General features: G+C 39.7%; 1 protein-coding gene across 1 annotated transcript in view; it reads right to left on the minus strand.

Moving 5' to 3' along the window:
- Positions 1 to 17,300, minus strand: part of TRIM66 (tripartite motif containing 66) — a 115,917-nt gene extending 98,617 nt beyond the window's left edge. The window contains 1 exon segment of the mRNA XM_078148552.1: positions 16,884 to 17,300. The gene's annotated coding sequence lies outside the window, so the exon portion shown is untranslated.
- Between the last annotated feature and the right edge of the window lie 2,675 nt (positions 17,301 to 19,975).

Raw genomic sequence — 19,975 nt, forward strand, 5'->3', positions numbered from 1 at the left:
CCAATTGTAGAGTCACAAGCAAGGGATTAAGACTTAAGGAAGGGAGGGAACACATTTATAGGAATCAAGATCCTGGGCGTCCCTCAGCTGTCAATGCTGAGCACCAGGGGCACATGGATGCACACACAGGAGAAATGAGGAGGTGAGACAGGACAGAGAGAGTCAGTTAACAAGCATTTATTAAGCAGTAACTATGTACCAGGCACATAGATCAGGTTCTTGGTACTCTCTAAATTCCTAAAATCCTAATGCTTGTGGTACCACTGTTAGGTAGACAATAGAAAAGGGACAATTATCACTGGATAGTATCCAAAGGAAGAAGAGACCTTTTGCCCAAGTAGTACTCTACCCTCTTCATCCTAAAGTCATTTTTCAGTAGGAAAATGCAAACTTGGAAAGCATTTGTTGACAGACATGAAATCCTCTTCAACCTCCCTGTAATAATCTCTACCCCTTCTCTATTGAAACTCTCTCCTCCTCTGGTTTCTGAGACACTGAACCTTCCCACTTCTTTCTTACTGTATCAATAACACCTTTGCTGGCTCCTCTTCCTATTCCTGAAATCTAACTAGGGATAATCCCCAAGAATAAGCTCTCCATCTTCACTCACTCAAAGAATTCATCCAATCTCATGGCTTCAAATATATTGAAGTGGATGACTGAAATCTTTACCTCCAGTCTTGCCTGACAGAAGCACTAGTCCTACATTTACAACTTCCTGCAGCACACCTCCATTTGGGCAGCCTACATATTACCTTAAATTCAACATATCAAAATCTGGTATATCCGTGATCTACCCAAAACTAGAACCCTTTCCTAACCAATCCATTTCTCTCAGTGGTATCACTATTCTTCCCAACTAAAAAATTTGGACTTTTCCTTCTCTTTCATTACAAAGACAAAATGTCATCAAGTCTTGTTATTTCTTCTTCTGAAAATATCTTTTAGATTTTGTCCCTTCCTTTCCATTTACATAGCCACCAAGTCAGTCTAGGCACCTATCACCTTATACCTGATCTACTGCAATAGTTTCCTTATCCTCTCTGCCTTCAGTCTCTCCTTCCTCTGGACTACCCTGCATATATTACTAACATACTAATTTTTCTTAAAAATATGCATGAATCTTATCACTCCCTAATATAGAACCTAAAATAGCTTCCTACTGAATTAATCCAAATTCCTTTCCTTGACTTTCAAGGTCTGTCGTAAATTCTACTTGGCAAAATTCTACTTATTGAACCTTACTTCCCAATACCCCTAACATGTACCTCTGACCCAGCTAGAATTGTGTTCTTGTTGTCCCTGAAGATGCCAGGCTCATTCCTCTGGGCATTTGTTCCCACTCTTCTTCTTCCCTCAATCAGTATGCCCTCCTTCCCTATTTCCACCTGTACAAATCCTCTCTACCTCTCAAGCCTAGTTCAAATCTTCCCTCTTCAAGATACATTTTCCATATACTCTAGGCTATACAGATCTTATTTCTGGGACCCCCGCATTTATAAACAGGATCACACATTTATCATATAGTTCTCTAATTATTTCATGGAAGATAGCTTTGACTCCTCAATTAGATTAAGAACTCCTTGATGCCAGGTACCATGTCTCCTATTGTGTCCCCCATAGTGCTTAAAATAGCGTTAATAAGCACACAGCTGATGTTTAGAAAATTCTCACTGACTGACTGAGTTGACCCCATATCTCCAGACCACATACACTAGCTTAGCTAGTGTACTTTGCCCTATGAGAAAACTAGAGTAAACCCTGTGGGAAAAACAGTTGCCTGACAGTATCTGCTAAGTAAAGGTAAACTGGCTTCTGGTGCCTTCTAACACAGTCTTAACTTGAAATCTTCCAAATTGATTACAAACTCAACAGGCAGTAAAAAGATGAAAGACCTGAATGTGCATCTAAACCAAACCTGTGAAAAGACTTCATGGGCTCTCTTCTCCATCAAAATTGGTCCACTTACTGTTCTCCAAACCCAGTATTCTAACACCTGTTTCCAGGTCTTTACAAAAGTCAACTCCATTCCTAGAATGTATTTCCTCCCCACACCTGCCTATTAAGAACCTTAGCTTTCTTTCAAGGTACCATCTCCCTCAGAAAGGCTTTGCTAGTCCCTCCTGGTTATTAGTGTTAGCTCCATCATCAAGTTATATATCGTATTCATATATTCTTTTGTCCTATGATATTCATTCTTTTTTCTTTTAAATGTTGTATATGGAAATAGAAACTCCTTAAGGGCAAGAACTGTTTTTCATTTTTTTTCCTCTGCATTCTTAGCATCTAGCACTAGCAGTGTCTTGCATGCAGGAGACAATAAATGGGAGGAAATAGAAAGAATAAAGAAGGAAATAGAAGAAACAGGGGAAGGAATAGGGAAGGGGGAGGAAAAGGAATAGGAAAGGAAAGGGAAAGGGAAGAGGAAGGAGAAAAAAGAGAAGGATAATGGGGAAAAGACTCCTTAGCCACATAAAGCTTTAAGAAACAGCAGCATGGTGGCAGAAGTGAGGGGGGTCAGCCCTGGGACTTCATCTAGACAGGACTGAGGCATGCCAACAGCTACTATCACTCAGCCAGCTCTGATCTGGGAGCTAAGAGAGGAACACACATAGAGCCTAGGTCCAGGGAGGCAAGTCTAGATTAAGTCATATGAGTCTAAGTAGGCAATGAAAGTTGAGGGAACCTGGCAGAGTATGAATGTCGAGAACTGGAGGACAGATGTATCAATGGATAGAGGTAACAAGGAACCAAATTTCAGCTCAATATCAGGAAGACCTTTCTAACCAATTAGAGCTATCTAATGATGAAATAGGTTGCCTCATTAAGTAGTGAGTTCCCTGTTACCAGAGGAGCTCAGAATGGCTGGATAACCATTTGTAAATGTTGTAGAGAATATTTAGGCTTCAGGTAAGAGATTGGACTATATGAATTACAGCATTCCATCCACCCTAAGATTCTATGATTCTGTAATGACTCTAACCCAGGCCAGAGGTTTAAATGAAGCACAATACTTGGCCAAAGAGAAAGCTACCAGGACCATGAGTCAGGAGACCATAGTTCCAGGGTTGGCTCTGCATCTTAACTCCTTATGTGACTTCAGGAAAATCACTTCCCCTCCTTGGGCCTCTGGAAGCTGCCCAGATCTTTTTACTTTGGTATGGGTAAGGAAATCATAATGTCCAGGGTGGGATGTGCTCACTCTTAACTTCATTTCCTATCAATCACCTCCTGGCTCCCTGTACAAACCATGGGCAAGGTGTTTTCTCAGAAAACCTACACCAGTAATTACTCTCAAAATCAATTAGAGGACCAAGCAGAGCAGACATATCAGATGTGGCTTTTCCTTCCAAACCCAAAGACAACCTCTGCCTCTCCTCCCCCACTCTAGGCCTGTTAGGATAATTACTCTCACAGAGTAATGTTCAGAGGTGCCAATGTTATTCACATTGCCTTGGAGACCCAATTAAGGGAGAGGAAACTGTTTTAAAGAGAGAGAGGAAAAAACCCTGATAATGCTGTTTTAGAGCTTCCTACTTATCTAACTGACCCCAAACATTCAGCTTGCCTTTATAGTCTGCCCCTCCAGCAATTGTCAGATTTTGGCCACCATATGGGTCAGAAAGACACCTGAGTCTGGAAAAACAGTTTAAAAAGGCACTGTGCTCTCAATGCTTTGTATACATCAGAGGTGCCCTCTCTGCCTCCTTGATGTGGTGTGGTTTGCTCCATGCTGTTGCAAGTCAGCAGCTAGAACAGGACAGGCTGCTAATTAAGACAACAGGCAGGCATTTCTCTCGCTGACTCTGTGGTTGTGATATATTGCATCACTTCCCTCCCTTGTTGCTGCCCAGAACCACTATACCCTGTAAGCCTTGGCATCTGACCTCTGCAGTCTTCTGTAGAAGGTAACCAGAGGGGCTACTGCCTCCCCCTCAGAAGTCCAACTTTTCATCTAGGGGATTGGTTCTTCCATCTCCGCAGTATCTGTGATTCTGCATGTGTGTACCACAATCACTCATCAAACTAAGGGGATTGTGATTATTTTAAATGGGCTGTCCTACTGAAGAGGAATGAGACTTATTTTGCTTGGACCCAGGGGGAAGAACTAAAGTAAAAGTAACAGGGTCCATTTTCAGCTCAGTTTAAGAAAGAACTTCCCAATGGGTGATCTCAAAAATGAAATGGACTATCTCATTTGAGAGTGACTTCCCCATCACTCGAGGTAATCATGCAGGGGCTGGATGACCATTTGTCAGGGATGTTACAGAGAGGATGTAGTCAGCCAGCCAGCCAATTAACAAGCAATGTAGTAAGTGCTTACCATGTGCCAGGCACTATGTGCACTCGGGATACAAAGCAAAGCAAAAAAGCCACCCTCAAGGAACACAAATCTAATGGGGGAGACAGCAAGCTGAATCTTAAAGAAAGCCAGGAAAACTGAGAGTTGGAAGTAAGGAAGCAGAGAATTCCAGGAATGGGGCCAGATGGAGTGCTGTGTGTGAGGACAATCAAGTGGGCCAGTGTGGCTGGACTGTGGGGTTTGTGGAGGACAGTCAGGTGTAAAAAGGCTGGAAAGGTAGGATGAGGTCAGGTTATGGAGAGCTTTAAACGCCAAACAAACAACTTGTTATTTGATCCTGGAGGTAACAAGGAGTCAACTGGAGCTCACTGAGCAGGGAGGTGACATGGTCAGACCAACACTTTAGAAAAATCATCTTAACAAATGAGTGGAGGATACCCTTGAGGGGCAGAGTCGAAGGAGAAAGACCAGTTGGAAAGCTTTTGCAGTGGTCCTGGCAAGAGGCCTGAGTTAGTGCTATTGCTATATGAAGGGAAAGAAGGGTACAGGGGAGAGAAAGATGTGAAAGTAGAATTAATAGGTTTATCCTTAGATGCGGGAAGACAGAATGAACAAGACTGAGCAGAGGCACTGCAGTCAGTGGGTAGAGAGCCTGGAAAGTAAAGCTGTGTCCTGGCTCCCAGAAGCAGGAGTGCAGCCACATTGACCCTGCCCATGTAGGCCCACTATTCCTCTCCTCCACTGTACCTAGTATAATACTTGATGACCCGACCATCAAGAAGTCCACATTTAACTCATCCCAGAATACTTTTGCTCTATCTCTACCTTTTTGAAATCCTACCCATTCTTTAAAGTCCAGATTAAAGGCCACTTCGGTTCAATTCAACAGACATTTATTAAAAGTCTACTTGGTGCCAGGTACAATGCTAGACTCTGAAGATACAAAGACAGAAAAGAAAGTGCCTCCCCCTCAAGGAGTTTACATTCTACTAGGGGGATTCAGTATGAGCACAGACTGACAGGAATAATACAAAATAATTTAAGGAAGGCTAAGGCACTAACAAGGAAGAGGAAGAGGAGTGCTGTGGAAAGAGCCTTGCAACCATGGGGGACAGCTAGGACAAAAGCACAGAGAAGGGAAATGGAGTGGTATATCTGGAGAGCAGCCCCCAGGAATACAGGAGTGATCTAGTAGAAAATTGAAAAGGTAGGTGGGGGCCAGTTGTAAATGGCTTTAAAAGTTAAAAATGGATGTTTATATAAAAGGGAATCATTAGAGTTTATTGAGTTCACATTTGTACCCTTGAAAGCTGAGTGGCAGCAGGTAAAGGGTGAACTGGGGTAGGGAGAGTGGAGGCAGAAAGAGCAGACAAGAGCTGATGAGAGTCTGAACTAAAGTGATAGTTTGGAAGAAGACTTATGTGAGAGATTTTGTAGAGATAGAAAGAAAAGAGAATAAGCATTTATTAAGTACCTACTACACGCCAGGCATTATGTTACGCGCTTTACAAATATTATCCCATTTAAACCTGACAAAATCCCTGCACTATAGATAATGGATAGATTCCAGGAGATCTGTGAACTTAGATGGGAAGAAATTGCATCTCTATTTTCACTAACCTCTAACTGAAATTTGGTATTTCCTTCAATTATTTAAAAGGTATTCTTCAGAAAAGGGGTTCACAGGTTTCACCAGACTTCCAAATGAGTCCATGACATAAAAAAGGATTAAGGAACCCTATTATAAACCAATATCCCTAGTGAACACTGATACAGAAAATGTTAATAAAATATTAGCAAATAAACTACAGCAATATAACAAAAAGATTATTATACATTATGACCAGATTAGATTTACACCAAGAATGCAAAGTTAGTTAAATATAAGGAAAACTATAAATATAATAAGTCATATTAATTAATTGAAAAAATCTTAACTGCTCATGTGTGACTGATCATGCCAATATAGTAAAAATGACAATACTAGCTAAATTAATTTATTCAGTGCCACACCAAACCACCAAACAGTTATTTTACAGAGCTAGAAAAAATAATAATGAAGTTCATCTGCAGGATAAAAGTGAAGACTATCAAGGGAAATAATGGGGGAAAAAAGTGGGAAAGAATGGGATCTGGTAATACCAGATCTCAGACTAAACTACAAACCAGTAACTATCAAAATGATTTGGTACTGGATAAAATTGAGAGGTCAATCAGTGGAACCGATTAAGTACAAAACACAGGAAAAAAAACACTTCAATAAAGCCAAAGAACACCATTACTAGGTACTATTCAACAAACACTACTGGAAAAATTAGAAAGCAGTCTGGGAGAAATTAGTTATAGACTGACCTCTCATGCTTGATACCAACTTAAGCTCCAAATGGATATCTGACTTGGCCATAAAAGGTGATATGATAAGCAAATTATAGGAGCAAGAAAGAAATTACTTTTTGGATCTATGACTAATGGAAGAACTCATGACCACACAAGGAATAGAGGGGGATCATAGAAAATAAAAAGGGACAATTTTTATCACATAAAATTAAAAAGATTTTGCACAAACGAAACCAATGGAATTAAAATTGGAAACAGAAGGGAAAAAATCATCACAGCAAGTTTCTCTGATAAAACTCTCACAGACAAGATATGTAAGGAACTGATTTTAATATAAAAGAATAAAAGCCATTTCCCAATAGGTCAAAGGATGTGAATAATCATTTTTCAAAGGAAGAAATCAAAGCTATCAACAAACATATGAAAACATGGTCCAAATCATCAGTAAAAGAAACGTCAAGTGACTCTGAGGTTACATCGCACACCCATCAAATTAGCAAAGATTAAAAAACAGGAAAATTACAAATGTTGGAAGACGATGAAAAAAGAGGCAATAAATGATGTGTTGGTTGAGCAGTGAACTGGAACTATGCTCCAACAGAAAACAAAAACCATGCTTGGCTCCAAAGAAGAGATAAGAGAAAATGCCTTCTCCCACAGGTGTGGAACATGGCATATCACATCAGCTTCTTTTTCAATGTGTTGACTGGTTTTACTAATTATTTTTCTTTTCTTCCTCTTTTTCTTTTTTCTTTTTTATTGTTATAAGGGATGGCTTTCTATGTGGTGAGAGGCAGAAACATATGAGGGTAAATCTAGGCTATATAAAAATAAAAGACATTAATATAAATTTTTCAAAGAAGTGAAAGAAGTAAACACCAATGAAGGTAGATAGCTTTTGCTATAAGTTCAGCTCTGAAAGGAGGAAGAGATATAGGATGATAGCTTGAGACGATGGTAGGGCCTAGTGAGGATTTTGTAAGAATGATGGAGAACTGCAAGTGTGTACAGGCAGCATGGAATAAGCCAGTATAAGAAAAGATTGAAGATTAGAACCAGAGGGTATAATTATAGGGGTAATCTGACAGAAGAAATATGAGGGGTAGAATAAAAGATACATATAGAAACTGGCCGTGGTGAGAAGGGCCCTCTTCACTGGAGATTGGAATACAGAAGGAAAGAATGAGAGATGATATCAAAGTGTTCGAGAAGATGAAAAGACAGAGCTAGCAGCAAATGGCCTTATTTTCTCAGTAAAGTATGAAAGGTCTTCAGGTGAAAGAATGGAGAAAGGGGTGATATGGAAAGCTTGAGAAGAGAAGGCAAAGGGGCTGATCAACAAGACTCTCATGTAGTCATTGGGGAGCTTGAGCTTAAATTAGACAGAACCTTACGAGACCTCAGATTCATTATTTTATTTTCATTGTAAATAGTGGGAAATAAGAAAGATAAGTGGAAGGAATCCATTAACTGAAAAAAACAAACTCCAAACCATAGCTTTCAAGTCCCAAGATATCATTGACATAGCCTACAGACTAGGTAGAGCCTCAGTAGGGGGGACCACTGGATGGCAAAAGTGCTCATGTCCCTTTCTGACTGTTTGGTCTTTGAATCTGATGGTCAAACTCTTACTTCAGAATTTGACCTATATCAATGTGGTCTGTAAAACAAATGACAAAAAAAAAATCATCTAGACTCATCTTGAACTCTCTAGTTTTTTCTGAGGTCTCTGTGTTGCCACAATTGTTTCAACACCAGAAGAAAGCCAAGCACACAAAGCAAATGCAGCTATTTCTTCCTAACACTGATTTCATTAAGTTTGTCTAAGAGAGTATGGTTATAATGTTTCCTGCCAGAGAAAGTCTGTTGTTTTCCCTAGGACACACAGTTGCTGGGTTTTTCTCTCTCTGATTTAGATCCTATTCTCCATTCCACCCCCCCCCCCCCCCCCCCCCCGGTAGGTGGCTGCTGAGTGAGTCCCAGCTGGGCTTCTGGGCCAGCTGCTACATTAATTAAAGCTTTGCACCTGGTGATTCAGATCCATACTCTTCGGGTTGGCTGGTTCTCTCCACCCAGATTTCCCTCTGGGGACCTCCTTTCCATGGTGGGCTCATGGATTCAAGAAGAGATAACGATGATACCTTCTGTTCTAAAGCACTTTACACTTTTCCAAGTACTTTCTTAACATATATCTTTCCACTTAATCCTCACAATCACGGTACAAAGTCAGCATTTATATTCCCATTTTATAGATGAGAGACTAAAGCTCTGAGAAGGCCACGTGTTGCCCAAGGTCCCCCAGCTGGCAAGTGGTGAAGCTGTGACAGAAGGGCAGCTCTCCTGACTCCTTCTCTGGGGCTCTCTCCACTGTTCCGAGCATCCTTGGGTAATACTGTTCCTCCATACAAGGCTGTTAGCTTAGAGAACGCTGAATGCAAAAGTGCCAGGAATCTAGGTGAGAGCCAAGGAGTGTTGATTGACTGACACAGTCTCTCACATCTTCTTCCCTCAGTTCAGTTCCAGATTATCTGGGGGCCTTAGCATGAGAAGAACCATTTTAGTAGAGCATTGTTGGGTGGCCCTTTTGCACTAAGTCAAACTATCACAGCTTTATTTTTTATTCACTGAACATTGACAGTAGCCACCCTCCTCTTCCCCCTCCTCCTCCTCCTCCTCCTGCTAATCATCAATAAGCATTTATTGAACACATACTGAGAGGCAAAAAAGGAGCTCACAGTCTGACAAGGGAGACAATACACAGCTATGTGCAAAAATATATATACAGGACAAATTAAAGATAATCACAGAAGGAAGGCACTAGTAGTAAAGGAGATAGGGAAAGGCTTCCTGTAGAAGGTGGGATTTTAGCTGCCGCTTGAAGGAAGACAGGAGGCAAAAATGAGGAGGGAGAATTCTAAGTACAGGGGCCAGCCAGTGCAAAGTCTCAGAGTTAGGGAGATGGAGTGTCTTGCTCAAGGAACAATAAGGAAGCCAGTATCGCTGGATCAAAAAGGACATTGACAGGGATAAGGTGTAAGAAGAACGGAAAGGTTAGAAGAGGCCAGGTCATGAAGGGCTTTAAAAGCAAAACAGAGGATTTTATATTTAATCTTGGAGTCACTGGAGTTTTATGAGTGGGGGGAGGGGCAATGATATGGTCAGACCTGTGCTTTAAGAAGATCAATTTAACAGCTGAGTAGAGAATGGACTGTAGTGGAGAGAGACTTGAGGCAGGGACACAAGCAGAGCGCTACTGCAATAGTCCAGGTAATGAATATGATGAGGAACAGCACCAGGGTGGGTGCAATGTTTGAGGAGAGAAAGGGGTATATATGAGATGTTACAGAAAACTCATGAGACTTGGCAACTGATTCAATATGTGGAGTGAGTGAGAAGTTGAGGATGACAGCTAGGTTGCAAGCCTGGGTGACTGGGAGGATGGTGGTTCTCTTGACAGTAATGGGAAAACTGGAAAGAAGGGAGGGTTTGAGGAAAAGATAATGAGTTCAGTTTGGGACATTTTTTAGTTTAAGATGCCTTGGGGGACTCCCACTCTGGTGGTGTGACACGGATGAAGATCCAGCAAAGAAAACAAAGGAGTAGTCAGACAGAAAGGAAGGGATCAGAAGACAGCAGTGTCACAAAAACCTAGAAAGAAGAGAGTATCAAGAAAAGAGCGATCAATAGTATCAAAGGCTATGGAGAGGTCAAGAAAGATAAGGACTTTTTTAAAAGGCCATTAGATTTAGCAATTAAGAGCTCAGTAATAATTTTGGAAAGTAGTTTCAGTTGAATGATGCAATCAGAAGCCAAATTGCAAAGAGTTAAGAGGTGAGTGAGAGGAAAGGAAGTGGAGGCATCAATTATAGACAGTCTTCTGAAGAAGTTTAGCCACAAAAGGAAGGACAGATACAGGAAGACAGCAATCAGGGATGGATGTATCAGGTTAGGCTTCTGAGGATGGAGGGAGACCTGAGGATGTTTGTAGGCAGCAGGGAAGCAACCAGTAGATGGGAAAATATTGAATAATGGTGAGGGGAAGAATGATAAAAGGAAATACAATGGAGAACACATGATGGAATGTGCACATAGAAATGTTTTCTTTGCCAAGAAAAAGGGCCACTTTTTCATATGAAACAGAAATGAAGGAGGAGATTATGGTGGAAAACATCTGAGGGATGTGAGATGAAGAACAGAGGAGAAGAGGAAACTCACTACAAATGAAATATGAGGCAAAGCTCTCAAAAGAAAGGATGAGGAGACATGGAAGAGTTGAGGAGGAAAGGTATGAAAAGCTGATGTAGTAAGTGGGATAGTGAACTGATTAGAGAGATAAAAGGACTGCCTTGCCACAGTGAGGCCCAGTTGAGATTATGTAGCATAAATTTGTAATGGATCCAGTCAGCACAGTTTCACAATCCATTCACACACAGGACAGGGAAGACAGGATAGCAGTAGTAGCAAGGCACCCTGAGATCAAGAATCTTGGGGCTAGCAGTGCTTCCCAACCACCAACCCTGTTTCCTGCACAGGCCCCACAGCCATCATTGAGGGGAGAAATCATTATGGAGAAGGGGATCACCTTCTTCATCACCAGCAACTGTTGACCAACTGACACTAATAGGCAAACAGGCATAGGAGACCTGGGAGTGGCGCATCTCTTCCCCTCCCCTGGCCCAGACCACCAGCCCTGCTTCTAGCCTAGCCCTCATGACCGTCCACTGGGGAAGCAGCTCCTGTGGAGAATAAGCTAACTACCCTCACTAACTATCGCTTACTGCCAGGCTAGCTGAGGCAGCAAGGCCCCCTGAGGGAGAAACAGGAGGCAGAAGGTGCCAGGCATGTCAGATCACCACCACCTTATCTCCCCTTAGCTCTGATGAAGACAGCCCAGGACTCAGGGCCCAAAAGCCTTGAAAATATCAATACTTCCAGCCCAGTGTCCTCAGCCATCATCTTGGGAAGCAGACCCTATGAGATGCAGCCTGGTCACTGCTTCTACAGGGGCCACCATCACAGCTATTCAAGGCCCCCCAAAAAAGTTCTTGCCACCAAAATCCTTGGCACTGGCCCCTTTTCCACAAGAGTTGCTTCCCTATATGATAGCTATGAGGGCTAGGCTGGAAGCAAAAGAGGAGGGCAGGAGGTGGGAGGGTATTATTCTGTATCTATCTTCCTATTAGTGGCAGTTGATGGTGGTAGCAATGAGGAAGGTTGGCCCCAAACATGGTTAGATATCAGAAACTGATAGGATGTTATCAATGGAAATAACATTAAAGAAGAGGCATTATCATCTGCTTTGCCACTGCACCCTAAGGATTAGGGAACTTTTTCATCTGACTTGCAGCTAAAACTGCAAAAATATGTTGGATAAGAGAAGAGTTAATGACCAAACAAGAGATAGAGAGGATCACAGGAAGCAAGATGGATAATTTCAATTGTATGAAATTAAAAAACTTTTGCACCAACAAAACTAATGCAGCCAAAATTAGAAGGAAAGCAAGAAACTACAAAAAAAATTACAGCAAGTTTCTCTGGTAAAGGCCCAAATTTGTAAAAATAAGAGTCATTCCTCAATTGATAAATGGTCAAAGGATATGAACATTCAGTTTTTCAGAAGAAGAAACCAAAGCTATCAATAGTAACATGAAAAAATGCTCTAAATCACTATTGATTAGAGAAATACACATTAAAGCAACTCTAAGTTACTATCTCACACCTATCAGATTGGCTAAGATGACAAAAAAGGAAAATGATAAATGTTGGAGGGGATACGGAAAAATTGAGACACTAACATACTGTTGGTGGAGTTGTAAACCACTCAGAAACAATCTGAAATTATTTCCAAAAGGGTATAAAACTGTGCATACCCTTTGACCCAACAATAGCACTACTAAGTATATATCCCAAAGAGATAAAAGAAAAGGTAAAAAAGACCCATCAACTAGGGAATAGTTGGACAAATGTGGTACAATTGTGATAGAATACTACTGTGCTATAAGGAATGACTAGCAAAATGGTTTCAGAAAAACCTGGAACATCTTATATGAACTGATACAAAGTAAGTGAGCAGAACCAGGAGAATATTGTACACAGTAACAGCAATATTGTAACAAAGATCAACTGTGGAAGACTTAGCTATGGTGATCAACACAACGATCCAAGACAATTCCAAAGCACCCATGACGAAAAATGCTATCTACCTCCAGAGAGAAATGATAAACTGTGAGTACAAATTATTTCCCTTTCTTTATATTTTTGTGTATATTTTCTTTTGCAACATGGCTAATATGGAAATGTTTTGCATGACATCACACATATGATCAAAATCATATTGCTTGCCTTCTCAAGGGGTAGGGGAGGAGTGGGAAGGAGAATGAGGATTTGGAACTCAACATTTTAAAAAACTATTAGTTTTTTAATGTAATTGGGAAATACTTAACAAAATAAATAAAAATATGTTAAAACCTTCCATATATGCTGCCTGCCCATGAGACTGTGAGCTCCTTGAGAGTAGATATAGATACTGTCTTGCTTTTCTGTTTGAGTTTCCAGCACTTAGCACAATGATTTGCACATAGCAGGTGCTTAATAAATAAATTCATTCATTCATTCATTCATTCATTCAGCAGCACTGTGAATAGGACTGAGCAGCAAACGGTAATCCAAGGCTGAGGCTTAGCAAGGGCAAAATCAGCAATAGGATAAGAGCGCAAGAGACTCAAAAGAAAAGGACAATATAAAGTTGAACTGGTTCACCAAGGGGTCAAAATGGGGAAGTGAGGAGAATGTAGCCAGTGATGAGGCCTGCAAAAGAACTGAGGGTGAAGGGACTGGAGGTTGCAGTGAGGATGAAGAACAAAGTTAAGGGCTGCAAGACAGGGAGAGATAGAAAATTTTATGGTTCATGAAAACGAAAGCAAAACACATGTGGCAAGATGACAAAGTCCAGGGTAGAATCATTTCTGTACGCAGTTGAGGTTGGTAGAAAAGTAGGTCATATGAAATGAGTAAGTTGAAGAACTGGGAGGCTGGGGTGTTTGAGGAACTAACAATATATATGCTGAAGTCTCTTAATATAAGGGCAGGAGTTGAGGAAGAAAAAAAGACTGTGAGCTAGGCACTGAACTCATCGAGAAAGCAAACTATTATGCTCTGTAACTGTGGGTGTACTTCTATATCCTTCCAGGCTCCCAGGTTCAAAACTTTATCATTACCCTCAACGCCTCTTCCCAAACAACTAATAAGTTGCCAAACTGTCTTGCCGTTTCACCTCCACAATATCTCTTGCATCCATCCTCTTCTTGCCATGAAGTATTACAAAGGCATTATAAATGGTCTCCTTGCTCTCTACTCCAGTCCATCCTCCATACAGCTACAAAGTGATTTTCCTAAAGCATAGGTCTGACAATGTCATCCTGCTACTCAATTTACTTCAATGGCTACCTCTTGCCTCCTTGCAAAACTCCTCTTTTTGGCATTTAAAGCCCTTTATGATCTGGTCCCAACCAACCTGTCCAATGATTTTATATATCACTTCCCTTCCTGCCTTCTAGGATCTTGCCAAATGAGCACCTTCATGTTCCTCATACACCACACTCCATCTTCTGCCTTTGCACTGGAATACACTCTCTCTTCATGCCTGCTTCAAAGAATCCCTTACTTTCTTCATGACTCAGCTCAAGCACCCCCTTCGACATGAAATCCTTCTGGATTTTCCTCTCCCCACTGCTAGTGCCCACTTCCCCTCAACTACCTTGTATTTATTTATCTATGGATTTATATGTTTTCTCCCTCAGTAAAATATAAACTCTTTGAGAACAAGATCTTTCATTTTTTTCTGTATAACCTACAACTTAGCCAGCATTACGCCAACAGAGAAGGCATTTAACAAATACTTGTTGACTGATTGAAAATAGACACCTAGAAAGAGACCCCTTCCTGCATTATATTGTGAAAAGTACAGCTATATCAATTAATCAAATTTTCTTCCAATGAAGAAAATTGATAATGCCACTGTCTTCTGCCCTCATCACATCACATCTGAAATATTGATTAGTTCTAGACATAAGATTATAGGAAAGATGGAGAATATCCAAAGAAGGGCAACCTATGTTGAGGGGGCCAGGAAGTATTTCATCCAAGGATCATTTGAAGGAACTAGGGACATTTAGCCCAGAGAAAAGATGACTTAGGGGGACATAACTGCTATGTTCACATATCTAGAGGGTTATCATGTGAAGAAGTTAGGCCTATTCTCTTCGGTCAATGAGGACAGAACTATAAGCAAAAGACATGTTACAAGGAGACTGAGTTCAGCTAAAAGAAGAATTTGAATAATTGGAGCTGTCCAAAAATGTGATGGAGCTACCTCATGAAAGACTGGATCAAGTGAGATAATGTATGTATAGTTCTTTGTAAGTCTTAAAGCACTATATAAATGTCAGCTATTCCTACCATTATTAGTGAGTTCCCAGCCAATGGATATATTCAAGCAGAGGCTAGATTCACCTTACAGAGATGCAGCAAACAGAATTTTTGAACTGGATGGGAGGCTGGACTAAATGACCTCTAAGATCTCTTCTAGCTCTGAGATTCTAAGATCTGATGGTAACTGGCCTTGTATCCTGACAATTTTGCAATATAAAGATCATATTTTTTCCTTTCCCTGACTTCATGAAAACACATCCTCTGGAATTTTACCATCAACAAAAGTATATTTTCACCCTAGTAGAAAGAGATGATGTGTTTGCTTTCTTTTGACAAATAATATCTGTCATGAACAATGATTAACATTACATTTCCAGTTTTTCAGAAACACTAGCACACTTGAAGGCAAGGTTAAAAATCTTAACCACAACCTCTGTCTTGACAAAGAGCCAGCATGGCTCTCATTGCTGAGTATATGTACCAAACTTTCAGGCACACATTAAAATTATAAGTAATAAGATAATGATAAATACTTTCTTTAATCTAACAGATGCAAAGCACTTCTGAAGCCCTATAAATACTGAAAAGTAGAAAGTGAATATGATTTTCCTCTAAATACAGATGTTGTCATCAATAATGCTCCATCTAGACCCACTGATATTGACTGAAATTGTGTGGAAGACCACAAATTCTTGAAAAATTGCTCCTCTAGTTAAAAACCAACTACTGGAGCTGAAAGAGGAGGAGGATTTTGTTAGATATTTTATTCTTCTACATAGTTCTTAACCTGATGAGTTCCATAGTAGCTCTATTAATAATGCAATTCAAAGAAAGCCTGAATATATTTACTTATCTTAGGAGAGACACTTCAAATATGCAATAGAATACAATCAAAATTAATCAGAGACATTAGAAAATTCTGCCAAGTGATTTAAATTTCTCCCCAATGTGGTTTATTTACCAGGAACACTATGGCTGAGAAACTAGCACCTATCCAGAAAAGGTGCACAGTCTCCCTTGGTCTCTGTCCCTTCCCAATGAGGTAGCACCTTAGCATCAGGAGCTAAAACCACAAAATGCAGGGTGGCCCCAAATATTAGTGGGAAAATGAATGGAGCTGTGCCCATTCTCAGAAATCTGAGATCTCCTTTTGCATTTCTGTAAGCTTTACCTTAAAATCACATAGCTCGGTGAGGTTCTTTTTGGTTGGCAGTCTTAAAGACCCAAACCTAGCCCTCTACTATGGCATCCTCTGCCCAAATATTGTCCTAACAGGAAATTCATTCAATAAACATTTACAGAAGGCCTCCTATATACAAGATCCTGGGGGAGACATCAAGATAAATAGGGAAGGGTCCTTGCCCTCAAGGAGCAAACATCTAAGCTAACAGGTCTGGAACAAAAGCAAATGTTCCTCAATCTGTTTATTCTGCTGCCAAAATATCACATTGCTCAAAAGAGGCATGCCCACCTTCAGAAATCTGACCTATAAAAATCCTAACTTAGAATATATATGTAAGTATAAATATATATACATATATATGTATATATATGGAAACTCTTTTTACAAGAGAGTTCCCCACAGCATTTTTTTAAAATAATGAGATTCCCTAATGCATTTAAAATATGATTCCATTTACAACACACTTGATTCATATATGCAATTTTTTGGAACTGATCAAACTGCATAAAGTGAGTTTTACCTGTCCAGGACACAAATGACAGGTACTAACTATCCACTATTACCTTCACCCTGTGGCACTGCATCCATAAATCAGACACTGAAAACAAAATAAGGCAAAAAGGGACACACCTCTGGTCCCTTTTCTCTTCAGGATCAATTGAGACAGCGAGCAGAGCCTCCATAGGTCCACACCCTCTATTTGCTGACTCCAAAGATTGCAGGGTCTCCAGGCATTATAAGGATCCTAGTGGTTCACGATGACTGTACCAGCTCTCCATTTATAGACATACTCAGATAAAAATGGGATGGAATCAACGAAGACAGGTCAACTCCCTGTAAGGAAAACACCAAACAAAACAAAATGTGTTCCTTTTTTAAAAAAAGAAGTTCATTGTGACCGACAACGAAAATCTGTCTATGCTTCCCCGAACAATGCAGCAGGAATCTGCAAAGAGAAGAAGCTTAGGGACATAACCAATGAGTGTGAGCACAAACCAGCCTTTTAAAATGAACCCTGATAGCAATCTTCTACCAAACTCTGAAACACAAATGCAAAGGAGATCTATAAATAGCAGAACAAATATAATGACTGCAGCCTCTCACTTCTGTATCATTTCCTGCCAATGATCCTTTCTGACGCATACTACTTTTTATGAAATTATTCCATTTTGGGGTTTTGTTTGTAGTGTTCATTAGGTGTAGTAAACATTATAAAATATCAGAGCTGAAAAGGTCTTTAGAGATTACCCAGTCCAACCTCCTTGTTTTACAGAAAAGGAAACAGTCCCTGAAAGAGTAAGTGATTTGTCCAAAATCACACAGCCAGCTAGTAGCAAAGAAAAGGCTAGAATTTAAGTTAACTTATTCCCATCTTAGAGCTTTTCTCCTCCACTACACACAAATAAAACACTGTTTACAAAAGACTGAGAAATCTGATGGAAGAGTAAAGATAGGCAAATTATACCACCCCTATTTGCTGATAACATGATAGTTTACCTAAAAATCCTAAGGAATTAGCAAAGATACTAACTAACAATTCATAGCATCAGCAAAGTTGTAGACTACAAAATAAACTCACAAAAATCAACAGCATTTCTATATGATAATAAAATTTAAAAGGGAATAACAGGGAAATCTCACTAAAAATAACTACAAAATACATAAAATATTTGAGGCTCAATCTACCAAAACACACAAAATATTGTATGGACTCAATTACAAAGTACTCCTTAAAGAAATAAAAGAACAATTCAAATAGCTGGAGAGATATTCAGTGCTGAGTGCTGGGTTGTGGAGACATAATAAAAATGACAATACTACCAAAGTTAATTTACAGTTTTAATATTATACCAATCAAACTCTAAGGGATACTTTACAGAATTTGATAAAAAGAAAAAGAAAATTTATTTGGAAAAACAAAAGATCTAGAATATCAAAGGGAATGATCAAAAAAGGTAGGAATAAAGGAGGTATTCCTCCTTGCATCACTTCCTGTCCTCAAACTATATTATTAAGCAGCATCCATCAAAACCATTTGGTATTGGTTAAAAAATATAGAAGAACATCAATGGAACAAAATACATAAGGAAGAATCAGAAACAATGGAACTCAATAATCCAGTGTACGATAAACCCCAAAACATAAATTACTTAGGAAAGAATTCCCTATTTAGTTTTAAAAAAAAACTTCTGGGAAAACTAGAAAGCAGTCTGGGAAAATTTTGGTTTAGGCCAACATTAAATGCCATGATCCATAATAAATCAAAAATAGCTATATGACTTTAATATTGTAGATCATAGCATGAAAAATTAGAAGAGAAAAAGATCACATACCTTTCACAGCTATGAGTTGGAGATGTATTCTTAAAAAATAAACTGTCTAATAAATTACAAAAGATAAAATAGTTAATTTTGATTACTTTTGATAATTTGATTGCTTAAAATTGAAAAGCTTCAGTATTAAAAAAATTAATAAATTGAGGTTAAGAAGGGAAGTAGGCAAATGGGAAAAAATCTATCAAATTTCTCAGATAAAAGTTTGGCATGCAAGATACATAGAAAGCTAATAGATATAACACCAACACCTTATCCACTTATCCAATAGATAAGTTGTCAAGGAGATAGATAGATAGATAGATAGATAGATAGATAGATAGATAGATAGATAGATAGATGATAGACAGACAGACATATACACACATACATACATACATACATACATAGACGCAGAGACAGAGACAGATAAGACAGAAGACAGATAATTTATTAAGCATTTACTTTGTATCAGGCAAATTACTTTCTACTAGAAGAAGACAACACATAAAAGCAGCTGAAAAGCACAGGGTGGAGGGAATCACATGAGGACAAGGTGAAGAAATTCTGAGAGTGAGAAGCAGAACTAGGAGAGGGGAGAAGGAATGAGTCTAGTTGGCTTGGACATAAACAAACAGTTCTCAAAAGAAGACTTAAAAACTATTAATGACCACACGAAAGAATGCTCCAAATCATTAACGAGAGAATTGCAATCAAAACGAACCTGAGGTTTCATGTCACACCCAGAAAATTGGCAAAGAAGAAAAAAGATTGGCATAATTCATGTGGGAGATATGTGGACAGATAGGCACACTAAGGCCATCTTCTGTAGGAGGCTTTTTTCTGTGCCCTCACTGCTGGCTAGTGACTTCCCTCTCAGATTACCTCTTATTTACACTGCAAATATCTTGTAGGTACATAGATGTTTGTATCTTGTCTCAGAATGTGAGACCATGTTTTTGCCCTTTTTTGTATTCTTGGTATTTGACATTGTGTCTCAAATATTTTAACCTTCTATTTCCTCACCTTATTCCTTTCCCATGACTGACTTCTCCACCCCAACTCAGCGACATACAGAGATGGTCAGACCCCTGAACTTGCCATCACCTACCAGTGCTCCACATCCAGGTTCGTGAATTCTGAAAGTTCTTTATCTGATCATAATCTGTTGTCATTCCATCTCTCTTTCTGCCTTGCAACTCCAAATCCTGTTCTCCATCCTTGCTGTGACTTACAATCATCCCTTTGCCACTCAGTTCCCTTACCAGAATATCGCTTTCCTTCCTTTACCATCCTGAACCTCTGGTAAAGCACTTAAAATCTCTGCTGTCCATTTCTCTCTACACCCTTGCCCCTTTATCCTATTGAAGATCTTTTCCTTCCAAACTCCAGCCTGGGATTACTCCCACC

Source organism: Phascolarctos cinereus, unplaced genomic scaffold, assembly GCF_003287225.1.
Source record: "Phascolarctos cinereus isolate Bilbo 61053 unplaced genomic scaffold, phaCin_HiC Scaffold_9;HRSCAF=440, whole genome shotgun sequence".
Classification (NCBI taxonomy): Eukaryota; Metazoa; Chordata; class Mammalia; order Diprotodontia; family Phascolarctidae; genus Phascolarctos; species Phascolarctos cinereus.